Below are 14,709 nucleotides of genomic sequence, written 5' to 3' on the forward strand. Positions count from 1 at the left end.
TCAGAAGAACAAGAGGTATCAGTATAAAGAGAGATATTTTCTAGCAAATATGGTAAATGACCACTTCCTGTTTCTCAATGTCCCTCAGCAAAACTTAGAATACACCTAGAGACATCAAACAGTCATCAAAGCTAGAGCTATAATTAAAGTTATGCATGTTTAGCACTTTAATGGAAAACTTCCTTAAAAATACAAATTATAAGTTTAAAAATGTGAAAAAAACTTTTCAAATTAGAGTAAAAAACTCAAGTCCTTTTAAACTTCAACAAACATCAAATCTCTTCTCCTGGATATAAATTAGATACGAATTTTGCATGCATCCTTCCTAAATTCTTAATAAAAATTTATATTAAATGATATAGCCTTGAAAAATGTAATTATATTTTTTTGCCTAAGTGACAAACAGTATTTTGCAACTTCATTTTGTATCTATCAATATTACTTGGTAATATGTTTATATTAATATGTAGATCTGTTTCATTTTTGCTGTGTAATATTCAAAACATGAATAAACTACAATTTGTTAATTCTCTTGTTTTTGTTTTTTTAGGTTTTTTTTTTTTGAGTTGGAGTCTCACTCTGTCACCCAGACTGGAGTGTAGTGGCTGCTCCTGGCCACCGCAGCCTCGACCTGCTGGGCTCCGGCGATCCTTCCGCCTCAGCCTTCCAAGTAGCTGGAACTACAGGCGAGCGCAACCACGCCCGACTGATTTTTTGATTTATTGTAGAGATGAGGTCTAGCCAAGTTGCCCGGGCGGGTCTCGAACCTGCAGGCTCAGGCAATCCACTCACCTCAGCCTCCCAAAGGCGCGGGATTAGAGGCTGAGCCACCAAGCCTGGCTGTTAATTCTCTTGTTGATTAACATGGGTTGGTTCCATTTTTCTAATCTGTCTGCTATGAGGAGTGTCTTTTGGGAAAAGATAAAAAGTCAAGGAAAGAAGAAAAACACTAATTTGTATTCAGAATATGTTTGGATTAAGAATAGGTGAACACATTTGAATATTACATGATACATTTGAATATTAAACATATTTGAGTATTAATTGAATATTTAAATTAACAGAAATAGTAATAAAAGAGACTGTCTTTAAAATTATTTTTGCTTTCCACCTTCTTTATATCATTGAACTTCTAAAACTAGAATATCAGATAAAAAGTTGTTCTGTAATGCCTGTCTTGCCAAGCACCTACATAAGAGCATTTATAAAACAGAAAAAGAAAACTAAACATTTGCACTTAATGTCTAAAATATTTATTATTTATATTTAGAACTCTGAAAATTACTTCTAACAATGTATAACTTTAAAGATCTATTAATTAACTAAATACACATAATTAATTAAAGTACAGCCAAAACAAATTTTGAGGAGAGAATCTATATATACTTTTAATTTCGTGACCTCTGTCAGGAGAGGAAAAAAGGAATGGCACTGTTTTCAATTTACAACCAAAGGAGGACTCCAAATTCACTTGGAGGGCCTTCCTGAGATGACACCTGGGAGAACTTCATTTCACCCAAGGTAAGAGTCTTGGATGAAATAGTTATGTCTTTAACTTCAGTTTTGCAAGATAAACTATTTAAATTGACTTATTACATTTTTGAAGACTTGCCTTTCCAAATGCAAAGAGTGCATGATATTAGACAATAGTTTGAGAAAAGCATCTCTGCAGGGTAGTGATACAGATTTAAACTAATTAGGAATGCAAACTTCTCTAATCAGGAAAATGGGCAATTTCATGTCCCTTAGGTTATTTTCAGAAACAATATATCATAAATGTTTTATCAAGAGCATGTTGCCAGTTAATTCCTGGCTAAATTAACCAGTGAGCAAAAGAGTATGCGAAGTCTGTTTCTGAGTAACAATTCATGATTTTGGAGCCAGAGGACAAGCTTCTGAGAAGATAGCCTGGTTTAATATTTTTAATTTGATCCATAATCATCCTTCAGCTAGTCAATATTTTTGGTATATAAAAAAATTAACTCTACTTAAACAAACTATAAGCTGTAAGTAAATATGAAGAACATTTTAGAATCTGGTTGGTAAAGCAAATTTTTGAGTCAAAGAAATGCTATGTTCATTATATTAGAAAACAAAACTGTTTATAACCAAGATATTATAGAGGTTGGTATGAGAGAACAGAGGAAGAAAAAACTTCTCATCTTGAACTCTTTTAAAATAATTATCATGATTATGCTTTACTGTAAAAATCCTTGATGTGTTGACTTACCAACTTATTCAATACCAAAGTTAATTGGAATCAATATGAAGGAATAAAGCCTTCAGATGATTTAGAGAGGAAAGATACACACTTAAGATCAAAATCAAAACTAAAGAGTCATATTGACTCTGCATTGTTTGACCTTCCAGTTAGAAATGAAGAACATGGCATAAAAGCAGCATTATTTGGACTGGGCGCAGTGGCTTACTCCTGTAATCCCAGCACTTTGGGAGGCTGAGGTGAAAGGACTGCCTGAGACCATGGGTTTGAGACCAGTCTGGGCAACTTGGCGAGACCCTGTCTCTACAATAAGTAAAAAAAATTATCCGGGTGAGGGGGCATGCGCCTATAGTCTCGGCTACTTGGAAGGTTGTGGTGGCTGTGAGTGTGCCACTGCACTCCATCCAGCCTGGGCGACTGAGTGAGACTCTGACTCAAAAAAAAAAAAAAACAACAAAGTAAATAAACAGCATTATTTGAGAAAATAATGTGACAATATCCTGATATGCCAGTTGGTCCCAGCTCATGCACATGGAAAGTAGCGCTACAATAAAATCAATAAATAAAATGTCTGATGACAGATTTGTGGCTGGGGACAAAAATATATATACTTGCCGGGCTCAGTGGCTCAGCTGTAATCCCAGCACTTTGGGAGGCCGAGGCAAGTGGATTGTCTGAGCCCGCAGTTTCGAGACCCACCTGGGCAACTTGGCGAGACCTCATCTCCACAATAAATAAAAAATTAGCTGGGTATGGTAGCACGTGCCTGTAGTTCCGGCTACTTGGAAGGCTGAGGCAGAAGGATCGGGAGCCCAGCAGGACAAGACTGCGGTGACTGGGAGTGTGCCATTGCAATCCAGTCGACAAAGTATGTGTATGCATATATATATATATATGTATATATATATACATATATATGTGTGTATATATATATATGTGTGTGTGTATATATATATATATCTATATCTATACTTGGTAGCAATTCACATTCTTGTCCCCACTTGGAAATATCTCCCATGTAACAATCAATTCTTCTGTATAATTTAGAATGACTCCTCTCCTTATAAATAGTTGAAAATTAACTAATTCTCTGTAGTCATGCATTAAGATGGTTTCCAATATTTAACAACTGTAAACACTGTGATGAATGCATACATAGATATCTTTACACATCCAAGATACATTCCTAAAGATAAATTCCTGTAGACAGAGTTGCTGAGTCATAGGATATGCCTTTTTTTTTTTTTTTTTTTTTTTTTTTTGAGTTGGAGTCTCACTCTGTCCCCCAAACCGGAATGCAGTGGCCGCTCCCGGCCTCCGCAGCCTCGACCTGCTGGGCTCCTGCGATCCTTCCGCCTCAGCCTTCCGAGTAGCCGGAATTACAGTCATGCGCTACCACACCCGGCTGATTTTTTTATTTATTGTAGAGATGAGGTCTCCCTGCCCAGGCAGGTCTCGAAGCCGCGGGCTCAGGTCGTCCACTCACCTCAGCCTCCCAAAGGCGCGGGATTACAGGCTGAGCCACTGAGCCCAGCTATGCCTATTTTTATGGTCACAGCAAATATCACCAATTTGCCCTCCTAAAACACTATGTTAATTTATACTCCCACATCAGTGAGTCTGTTCATTCCTTTGCAACTTTGCCAACCTAGGCATTTTTATTTAATACAAAGTAATTTCATAGAGATAAAATACTCTCAGGTTGTTTTAATGTGCACCTTTAAAAAAACTGGACTGAATTTTTTTTCACATGTTTACTAACAGTGGACCATGGTAGGACTGTGAAACCAAACAGACATTCATTTCTGGTGTTTCACATCTGTGTGAAGATAGCTCAAATAGTATCTGTCTGAGTGCCCCCCCGCCGCCCCACGATCACCTCTGCAAAACAGACACCAAGACTATAAATGTTCAAAGATACATGGATATTAAATTTTATTCCCTTGTATCAGTGTACCTTCTACAAGGCTTATAAGCCAAGCTCCTCCAAAAGTATTTGAGTGTCTTTTTTCTACAGGTGATAATGAAAAATCTTTACTGTATTTCTTAATCTGATTGCGTAAATTAATTTGATAATTTCAATTGCTAAAACAAAGTAAATGAAGATTATATCAGCTTACACGATAAGCATTCACCATATGCCAGGTACTGTTATACTCACTTTACATTCACCAACTTATATAATCCTCACCTTACACCTCTAATGCGGATACAATGATAGTTATCTTCATTTTAGCAACAAAGAAATACAGAGAGGTCAAGTAACTTGTTAAAAATCACATAGCCATTTTATGGGAGAAGCCAGGGTGACAACCCCAGATGGTTTGACTCCAGAGTCTGCATTCTTAACCCCCATGATCACAATTGAATAAACTATAAGCCTTTCAGATGCTTCCAGCTATAGGATTACTACTTACTTGAATTAGCTTTTGTGCTAGGTTGACTTGTCTTTACTTTATTGATTAAAAAAAAAGTTATATACTGTAACTAGTTATATTTTTCATTTGTTTAAAGGCTGCAAGTATTTTTAAAAGCATTCTATCCTTTGTCTTTCATTTATGATGGTGATTTTTTGTTTTGGCCATACTGACATCTTAAGATTTTTCTCTCTCATCATTTCTGCTTTTCAGTTTGCTTACACAGAACTTCCCCACTATTTTAACAGTTTTTTTTTTTAAATGGGGTTTGTTTAAAGTGTTTGATATTTAGTTCATCTTGAAATCGTTACTGTGTTTGCTATAACACACCGTTACATTTTTTCTTGATGGGTTAAGCAAAGTTCCCAGAATCACTCATTAAATAGTTTATCCTTTCCTCAATGGCTTCAAGTTTATTATTTACTAAATGATTTACAGTTATTTGATCTTCTTTCAAGTTCCTCAGTACAGTCCTAGAATTTTCTCACATAGATCTTAGACATTATGTTTTGTTTTCTGTTGTTATGCTTTTTTAACTTAAAAATGTTTTCCTATTGTGTAAGCCATCAATCTTATTTTCTTAATATTGAGCTTACTGACCTTTTAAAAATTTCAATATATTGTAGACAATATTAGATTTTCTTTATGTTCATAGATAATACCTGATATCAGATAGTATCTGCAAATGTTTTCTTTATTAAAATGTATATAATTTGTTTTTTCTTATAATTTAGCATTAGTTGAATCTGACATAAAAGGCTTAATTTTTCATTAATTCATAAACATATAAACTCATTAGATTCTCTGAACAATCTCATGCAGTAGGTACTATTGTTATCGTCAATATAGAGATGACGAAATAGAAGGAATATCTCGTGTTTCTGCAATAATTCTAATTGTTTGTGATGCTTCTAAGAGATACTGTTCATGATGTGCTTCTCAATTACTAATTTATTATACTATTTTTTAAATTAAAAAATGGATGTTGAATTTCATCAAGTGTCCCTTCCATTTTATCAAGTGTCCAGTGAGATTGTTAGAGACTTTCTTCTCCTTTTATAAATCAATTACATAAATTACACAATTAGCGTTCCTAATGCATTGAGCCTTACTGGTACAAGGGAATAAATTGTTAAGTATGCCATTTTTTTATGTTCTTGCTAAATTTAAGCAAGACTTGCTAGTCTTTTAAAGTTTGAAAAAAGCTTGTTCATAAAGCAATATGGATTTTTTTTTTGAGGGGAAGTTGATGCAGGAAGAAAAGGGTGGAATGATTGGATAATTTTTTCATTCCATAATTAATTATTTTCACTTAATAGCATATCCAAGTTCCTCTGATTATACTTTTTAAGATAATTTTCTTTGCTGGTTTTTACACATTAATTTCTCTAAATGTGGAACTGTATTACAATTACAGTTCATTTGGAGAGATGTTTATCTTTACAATGTTCAAGTTCTCCCAAGATATGTCTCTGTAGTTATTCGGTTTTTGTTCAGACTCCTCACTAAAGTTTAGTGTTCATCACAATTCTTCGTTGTTTCTTCATTCCTAATACTATAGTCTTTTCCTCCCTTTTTCCCTACTAAACCTATAAATAGTTTGTTTATTTCATTGGTTTGGGGAGAAGAACATTTGGTTTTATCATATCCACTGTTCACATATTTTCTTATTTATTTTTAAAAAATTATTTATTTTAAAGACGTGGGATATAATTCAGGATTTGGTATACAAATGGTCATTGTACAGGTAAAGTTTGAGCCTGATGTTAGTCCCCACTTTGCCTGGCTTGAAATCAGGTACCCTTATTAATGAAGTGTATTAACGTATTTTCTACATTATTGTTTTGTTTTTATCTTCATCAATTCCTTTCTGATTTTCTTAATATTATTTGTTTTAGTTCCCTTTGTTCAGATGCTTAATTGATTTTCAACCTTTCTTATTTAATGCTAAAGCCATTCAAGGTAAGAATTTCCTCTGCATAATAGTTTTTGGCCCTTACCCATATTTTTTATGTATAGTATTTAATTGTCCACTTCTAAGTAGTCTGTAATTGTAGTTTTGGTAACTACATTAGTTACTTAGTCTTTTATTCCCCCACAAAATAGCTTGAATTTTGTTATTGAGTAGTTTCTGTTTTTTTTGGAATCCATTGAAGTATTTTGGACCCAGAACATTATCAATATTTGAACATGGTAAATAGGTATATGAACAGAATATTTTCTATTTTTATGTGTATGTATATACACATACATTAGATCAAGCTTACTACTAATACTGTAGAGTTTAAGGACTACCACTTTAGTATACCTAAAAGTCATCTAAGAATTTGCTAAAAAAAAAAAAAAAAGAGAGAGAGAGAGATTCCAGAGTCTCATGCTCAGAAATGCAGCAGCCATGGACTAGCATACAGGAATCTTCACTATTAATGCTTCCTGAAATTTGGCATTCAAATATCTAGGCCTTCAAGAAACATCAGTTTGCATGCTTATTTATTTTTTGTTTCTGATATTTTAAAAACCGGATAGATAATATATCTTGTTTTATGATTTGTTTTGTAATGTTTTTCTTATGTCTTTAAAGTGTACATATATCTCTATGAAAATTAGTTCACTTAAAGGCTGTTTTTTATAAGCTTATTGATAATTCATACTCTTTTTTACCCCTAAAACCTGTATTGTGTTTCTGACTTACCTTTTATTTACATTTATTTGCTATATAACTTTTACACATCAGTTGCTGTAGTGGTATATTTTAGATGCCTCAGAGAAGAAACAGTAGTTATATTTTATTCTTTGAATCAATGTAAAAAGTTTTCCTATTTTGTAGAAAAAAAAAGCTTAACGTATTCAACATTTATACCATCACATGTGATATGCTCAGTTGTATATTTGCCATCTTGTGAGATTCTCCTAATGACCTATGGCAAGTCATTCTTTCTCTTTTAGCCTGTCTGTTCTAACCAAATATCCATACTATCTACTACATATGACTCATGATCGTTCCAGCATGTTAAAGGTACTCTTTCCTAGTTTCTAGGACTAATATTTTATATTACTTTATTTAAATATTTTATTATATTTATATGCAATATTTTATACATATTTGCCGGAGTCCAGCTCCAGCTGGGTTCAGGGTCTCCTGAAAGAGGAACGGTGTCGGTGTTGAAGGAAACACTTCGGACAACTGACTCTGTTGTGAGCAGAAGAGATGTCGTTTATTGCCAGTTAACAGTGAGCTTATATATCCTTTTTACAGGGAAGAGGTTTTACAAAAAATTCTTAAGGTGTGATATAATGAGTAACTAATCAATAACTTTATCTAAGACAAAAGCAGAGCAGGTAATTCAAGCATAATGTTCTCCAGGAAATCACTGTGCATTTCTTCACACACAGATGCCTTCTCGAGAGTGTCACTGTCTTGTGATCTTCAAGGCATGTAGTCCACAATGCTTAATCTAATTGTTATCTTCTAAAGCCCCTGGGCCTACGATGATTACCAGGTCTCAAAAAACCCACAACTTTCAGTTAATAAATCATGAAATAAATCTAAAAAGAATATTGTTATACTAAGCATATTATATTTCTCAGTCTACAAAATTTATTCTAATTATTTCTGTAATACATTACTTGTCTAACTACTTTACTTAGTATGAATCCTTAAGCTACAAAAACAAATCTGTAATTCACTCTTACGGTGATTGTTGGAATCTGAGACCTATTAGCTACAGTTAATAATTCACATTACATATTCATTTTACCAAATTTATGCTACACTACTACAATAACTCAATCTTATATTCTTAATCCTATAAGCGCTAAATAGCAAGAAGTGACATGACACTAAAATGGCCATTCAGGTGTGCATGAAATTCCACATTTAAAACTCAAATAAACACAATTGTGAATAAGCATTCTCCTTTACAAGCCACAATGCAAATTGTAATTAGCTGGGGTAAAACAACATCTCTGAATTTCTTTTAATCACCACTCTGAAGGAATAAAATCTATCAAACAATTACCTACCCACACATGATGTTTAAAACCTTTTACTTATAATTCTTTGGTGAGTTTCTTAACAAACATCAAAAGCACTTCTTGTTCTTTCAGTGATTTACCCAACCATAGTGTTAAATCATGGGCTAACGTGGCCTAGCATTAGAAGGTCAGGGACGTGGCAATTTAGGGGGAAGCAAAGGCAATTCTTCTTGTAAGTTATTCTCCTCTACCATCCAAACAAAACTTAAATACTTGTTTTAATTTTAAGTTAGGTTAATGAAATGAAATATTAACAAGTTAAAGTGCTAAATCCAAAACACATTTTAAAATACATTATAAAATATTTAACATCTGACTAATATATTTGGCACCTAAAATGCAAAAATCTTTTTAAAAAATGTATTGAGAATTATAACACTTTAAAGTACTCTTTCATTCATTCAGGTGTGTTGTTTTTGACATTTGATCTCAACAAAACCATTTAACACTTTCTTGAGTTCACTCTAAAATTCATTAATAACAATTAAAAGGTAAAAATACAATACCTGTTAAGCTCAAGATCACTGAGAATGACAAACGCAGAACCCATGAAATCAGATGCGGTTAAATCCCAATCATATACCTACAAGGAGGGCAGAGGCCAGTAACACATGAATATGGTAAACCAATTGAAGTTTATCAAATTACTAAATGCAGTAGGTTGAGAATTTTGAAATCAGTCTCAGATTTTGCAGTACATCTCACAGTAGAGTTAAAAAGAAGTTTAGCCAAGTCAATGCAGAGAACCAAATTATTCAATCTTGTCTATTTTGCCTACTAGGATCAAAACAACAGCAAAAATTTCTTTTAAGGCAGTATTTATATGCATTAAAATGCAATGCAAAGCCGGACTTGGTGGCTCAGACTGTAATCCCGTGCCTTCGGAGGCTGAGGTGAGTGGACTGTCTGAGCCCGTGGGTTTGAGACCCACCTAGGCAACTTAGCAAGATCTCATCTCTACAATAAATCAAAAAATCAGCCGGGCATGGTAGCACGCACCTGTAGTTCCAGCCACTTGGAAGGCTGAGGCGGAAGGATCACCGAGGGTCTGGGCGACAGAGTGAGACTCCAACTCAAAAAAAAAAAAAAAAAAATGCAATGCAAAAAGGACTATCCTCTGTAGTTTAAATTGTCTGTCATTAAAATTTAGTATTTTCCAGTGATCAGATCTGCCAATTAGATAGAGATTTGCTAAATCTTCTATAACAATCTCATTCTGCACTTGACTCATGCAGTTTTAACCCAGAAGTTAGAGCAACTGCTGCTTATATCCGGTAGCTTAAAGCTCTATTAAGCATAAAGTTATTCCTAATGAGAAAGGTTTTAGTACTTGTCACCACTGCACTACCAGTAATGATTCATCCACATTCAATAAGTTTGAATACAATCAATGGAGATATTCTTTTCACTCTGATTTTTCAGTAGATCATATCTCAATTGATCTGAGAAAAACATACAGTTTTGTCAAATAGAATAAAGAATTTTTCCAATATCAATATTTTAAACCAGTTTTTGAGAATAATAAAAAAATAATTTGGCAAATTTATAAGAGGGCATGAAAAACTGCTGAGAGAGATGTTTTTAATGAAGGAGCAGATTTGAAAACCATCTGTTATTACCTTCACAAGTAGCTTTTGATCAAGGCTTTGTATTGGCAGTACAACTATCTCATCTCAAACTGGATTCAAGTTCTTATATATAACTTTACTTTTGTACAATGTCTTCCCATTCGGCTTAAATTTCACATAGGGATCACTTGTGCCTTTAAAAGAAAAAGAGAACAAGACAATTGTTAAATGCACATAAAAAACCTAGAATCTGCATTACATAAAGATCTCGTCTACACTTCCCAGACATGTCTTCCTACACAGAGATCAAAGGTCACAGAGATGGAGGAGAGAGAGGAAAATGAAACAAATTGGGGTAAGTGAATGATTTCTTTTTTTCCTTTGTGGTAGAATTAAATGGGCTCCTTGAGTTTTTTCTGTTTTGTTTCATTGTGGGTACATCACAACTATGCTATCCACAAAAATTCAAGATATAAATCCACTAGCACAAACCAATGGTGTCCGATGTCCTGGCAGCGAGTCAGTGACAGGGAAAGAATATGAACAAAGCAATCGCCAACAGATAATAGCTATTAGAGGAAGTCCAAGGGAATTTCAAAGCAGAAAGGGGGTGGTTTAAAGGGCATTTCCATCCATTTGTGTGTTTGATGGCCTCATAGTAAGGTTGTATTCACATCTTTCTCATGCATAATTAAAGCTGTGTCATTGAGGGAACATTTTCTTGAGGAGTTGCTTTGTGCTGGGCATAATCAATTATTTCATTCTAAAACAACTTTACGTAATTATTAGAATTATGAATATGATACTAAGAAAGAAAGTAAGATTCAGTGGCTTTAAATAATTTACTGCATTACACCTGGAGAGGCTTAGATTTGCATTCCAGTCTCTTCTAAACTATGCAGTGACAGAAAAAGTTAACTAACAACATTGATACAAAGGTAGAGAAAAAGAGGTTTGCAGGATACACAAGTATAACAGACTCAGATCTTATCGCAGTGGTCTTGGACAACAAGTTTCCAGCCTTCCTTCAGGTGTAAGGTGAGGAGATATGCAAAAGGTCTGGGGAGATCACTCAAGTCATCGCCAGCTTCCCCGAGAATCTGCACAGATGAAGATGACAGTTAAGATAGTATGTCTTGGGCCTAAGCAAGAGAATTTGAGATGTTTCTTAATTGAAGAGGGTGAATAAGAAAAAGCACTATGATAGTCAACTGCTATCCCTGACTCCCACTCATGATGGACTTGATTATACTGCTTTATGAACAAGTCCTTTACATTTTTCCCCAGTGGGATTTTATCAGAATTCAGAGTTGATCATTGATATATTTTTGCAAGATTAACCTTCCAAGAATTGAGTAAACCAGGTACCAATTTCTGAAACATGCTGCAGGATTTCTTATTATAAAACTCATAGTAGAACCCTGCAAGAAGTGCAGTTGCTTGGCTGGCTCCCAAGAACCTGCATCCATACTTCCAAGCTGAGAGGTAAAATGTCATTCTCTTCTTCTCCATCCTTCCTCCCAACCCCCATTAACTCTGGTAGACGTCCTCCATGTGTAAAACAATTTCAGTTTTTGACATTCAGCTGATCCCTTCCTGAGCCCACATAGTCATCTGACACACTCCTCCACTTGTGTCTGCAGGGACACCGTTTATTACTCTCCTGATTTTTCCACATTTCTCTTTCATTCCCTGGCACCGCTATTGGTATCTCCAACTCTTGTGCTCACCTCCTCTCAACTCTGTCACTTCCATCTCCAGAAATGCAGCAACTTCTATGGGCCAACATCACAAAATCAAGTCTATTTCTAAATATTTATTGTATGAGTCCAATTAAAATTTTGAACCAGTTCAAACTTTTGACTATCCTCAAAGAGAAAGGGCAGATAAAATTACTTATCATTGACTTATTAGATATTCAATTAATTGAACTTGTGGCTAAGCCAACCCTGACAGCCTTCTTTTGAAAGTTTCAAAGCACTTCAAAATGGCTTCATCTCCTTTATGATCTCACTCAATTTCATAGCTGTTCTGTATTTTTAGAAGAACCTATCCTCGTCTGACAGACAGCCATTGAATTAATTTCTTTCAGCCAAAATTTGCAAGGTCTGTTTTTGTAAGTGGATAGTTTAGCATTCATTAGAATTAAAATAAAAGAGGAAAAGAAATACAAACCCAAGCATTTGATGAGAAATATTTATAATCTTTAGTGTTTGTTTTTAAGGAATGCCACTCACCAATTGTTCTTCAAAATGCTGAGATATCATAGAAACACTCAGATCGCCACTTCCCCTTAAATTTTACAAATAAAAAGAATCCTTTTTTAAAAAAAAAAAGCAAATGAGTATCAGCCCATGAAGATATCCTCCATGAGGTCTTTCTCTTTGGAAGTCTGAAATTTGCACAGAGGCTTTTTTGTTTGACCATTATGAAAAACAAACACAGAAAGAGAGTAAAATGGAAAACAGAAAATGTTAAGGGAGACATGAAGGAATTGAACCCATAAACAATTATTGATGATAATGTAAAATGGTGAATCTTACATGGAAACCCCTTTAGCATTTTCCTAAACAACTAAGCATAAGATACCATGGAATCCAGCAATTCCACTTCCTAGCACCTGCCAAAAAACAGGTGAGAAAATGAGAGCTTCTACACTCACTGTATAGGGTCAACATCCAGAAGTGGCCTCACTGAAGTTCCCTCCTGTGCCCTTCTCTGCAGTCGGCGGCCGCACTGGAGGCCCCGCTCTGCGGTCGGCGGCCGCGCGGGAGCCCGGCCCTGTGGTCAACAGTGGCATGGGAGGACCGCCTCTGCGGTCTGTGGCGGTGTGGGGGTCCAGCTCCACGGCCAGTGGCATGGGGAGCACAACTCAGAGGTCAACCTGGACCTGCAATCCTGGGGCCACAGCTCCAAAGTGAGTGGCAGCGGGAGAGGGCCGACTTTGTGGCGGCAGGCGGTGGCGCTAGGGAAATGTGAGTCAAAACAACAATGAACAGCACCTCCCTTATCCAAGATAAATACAATCTAGAGTCCAGCTGTACAACATTGTATTTATAGTTAGCTTTCCTGGATGCACACTTAAATACAGTAAAAGACAAAACAATACAAGTTATGCGATTCCACTACACACCTACTGGCCGAACAATATTTAAAAAATTTTAAAAAGAAGAGAGAAAGAGAATAAAGAAAAATGGAAAATAGAAAACGTTAAGGGAAATGGAAAGATAACTGGACTCAACAATTACTGATGATAACGTAAAATGGTGAATCTTTTATGGAAAATCCAATAGCACTTTCCTAAACAATGATGCATAACGTACCATGGAATCCAACAATTTTCCTTCTCACATATTTCAGAAAAAAAAAAAAAAGTGAGAAAACTAACAAAAAAGATAAGAGGTTCTAAACTTACTGTGTAGGGCCCATGCCCAGGAACGGCCTCACTAAAGTTTCCTCTTGCGCCGTCGGGGGCACCCATGCAAGGCCCTTGGTGCAGGCCCAGCACCGCGGCCAGTGGGGGTGCTGGGCACTCGCAGAAAACTCCCGCGGGTCTGAAAGCAGTCACACTGATTGGGAGAGTGCAGCCTGAACAGAATATTTAACTCCTACCTATTCAAATAAGGACTCCAGAATGGCTCATTTTGATTGGATGATAAAGACGGTTTCTGATTGGATGAAAAGGACTCATATTGATTGGATGATAGCCACATTTCCTTTGACCCAATCAAAAGGAGCCTTTCCGGAGTCCTTATTTGACTACGCAGGATATAAAAGCTCTGCTTAAGGCCCACGCTCTCATTGGGACGGCGTGCAGCGCTCCTCGAGGCCTCGGCGCGTGTGCCTCCTCCAGAGACCGTCAGGCGGGGCTGTGGCGGTGCTGCTGACGGGAGCCGAGCCCGTGTTCGCCCACCGGGCACCCAGGGCCTCCTCGTGGCAGACCACCGACGCGGCCCACCTGCGCCGCGTCGACCCTCACACCCCTCACCGCCGCGGACCACAGACCTTGGCTCGCCGCGCCGCCACTGACCGCGGAATGGGTCCACCCGCGCGCTCCGACCGTGGAAGAGCGGCCCAGCACAGCAGAGGACGACAGGACCGCCCCCCGTGCCCCGGGGGACTGTGCAGCCGAGCCCCGCGCCGCGGGCCCTGCAGTGTCCAGAAAAGCTGGAGTCACGGGCAGCCCCGCGCCGCCGACCCCGGGGCCCGGTGCTGCGCGAAGCAGCTGCCCGGAGCCAGGCCCACCGCGTTCCTGTCCGCCGCTGGGCTGGGTCCTCAGCTCGGCCACATCCCGCGGAGCCGGGCGCCCCGTACCGCGCGTGCCCACCGGCCTGGACGTCGTACCGCAGCGTCCCTGGGTCCCCCGTGCTGGCGACCCCGCAACCGAGGTCTCCACGTGGCTGACGAGGGCTGAGCTGGCCCCGCGGGGGGGGCGAGCTGTGAGTCCGGCTACCCCACACCGCTGCCA

The 14,709-nt window shown here is 37.3% G+C and overlaps 2 long non-coding RNA genes across 2 annotated transcripts; both read right to left on the reverse strand.

Annotated features, from left to right (window-relative positions):
• Positions 1–7,827: 7,827 nt before the first annotated feature.
• LOC103272769 lies at positions 7,828–9,255 on the reverse strand. The gene is made up of 2 exons (XR_505147.1): positions 9,180–9,255; positions 7,828–8,184 (listed from the first exon to the last, which is right to left on the reverse strand). It is a non-coding gene; the product is annotated as an uncharacterized LOC103272769 (long non-coding RNA).
• Positions 9,256–11,064: 1,809 nt separating this feature from the next.
• LOC103272770 lies at positions 11,065–12,976 on the reverse strand. Its single transcript, XR_505148.1, has 2 exons — positions 12,904–12,976; positions 11,065–11,341 (listed from the first exon to the last, which is right to left on the reverse strand). It is a non-coding gene; the product is annotated as an uncharacterized LOC103272770 (long non-coding RNA).
• Positions 12,977–14,709: the final 1,733 nt, after the last annotated feature.

This window comes from Carlito syrichta, unplaced genomic scaffold, assembly GCF_000164805.1.
Source record: "Carlito syrichta isolate Samal-C Ts95f unplaced genomic scaffold, Tarsius_syrichta-2.0.1 Scaffold313210, whole genome shotgun sequence".
Taxonomy (NCBI): Eukaryota; Metazoa; Chordata; class Mammalia; order Primates; family Tarsiidae; genus Carlito; species Carlito syrichta.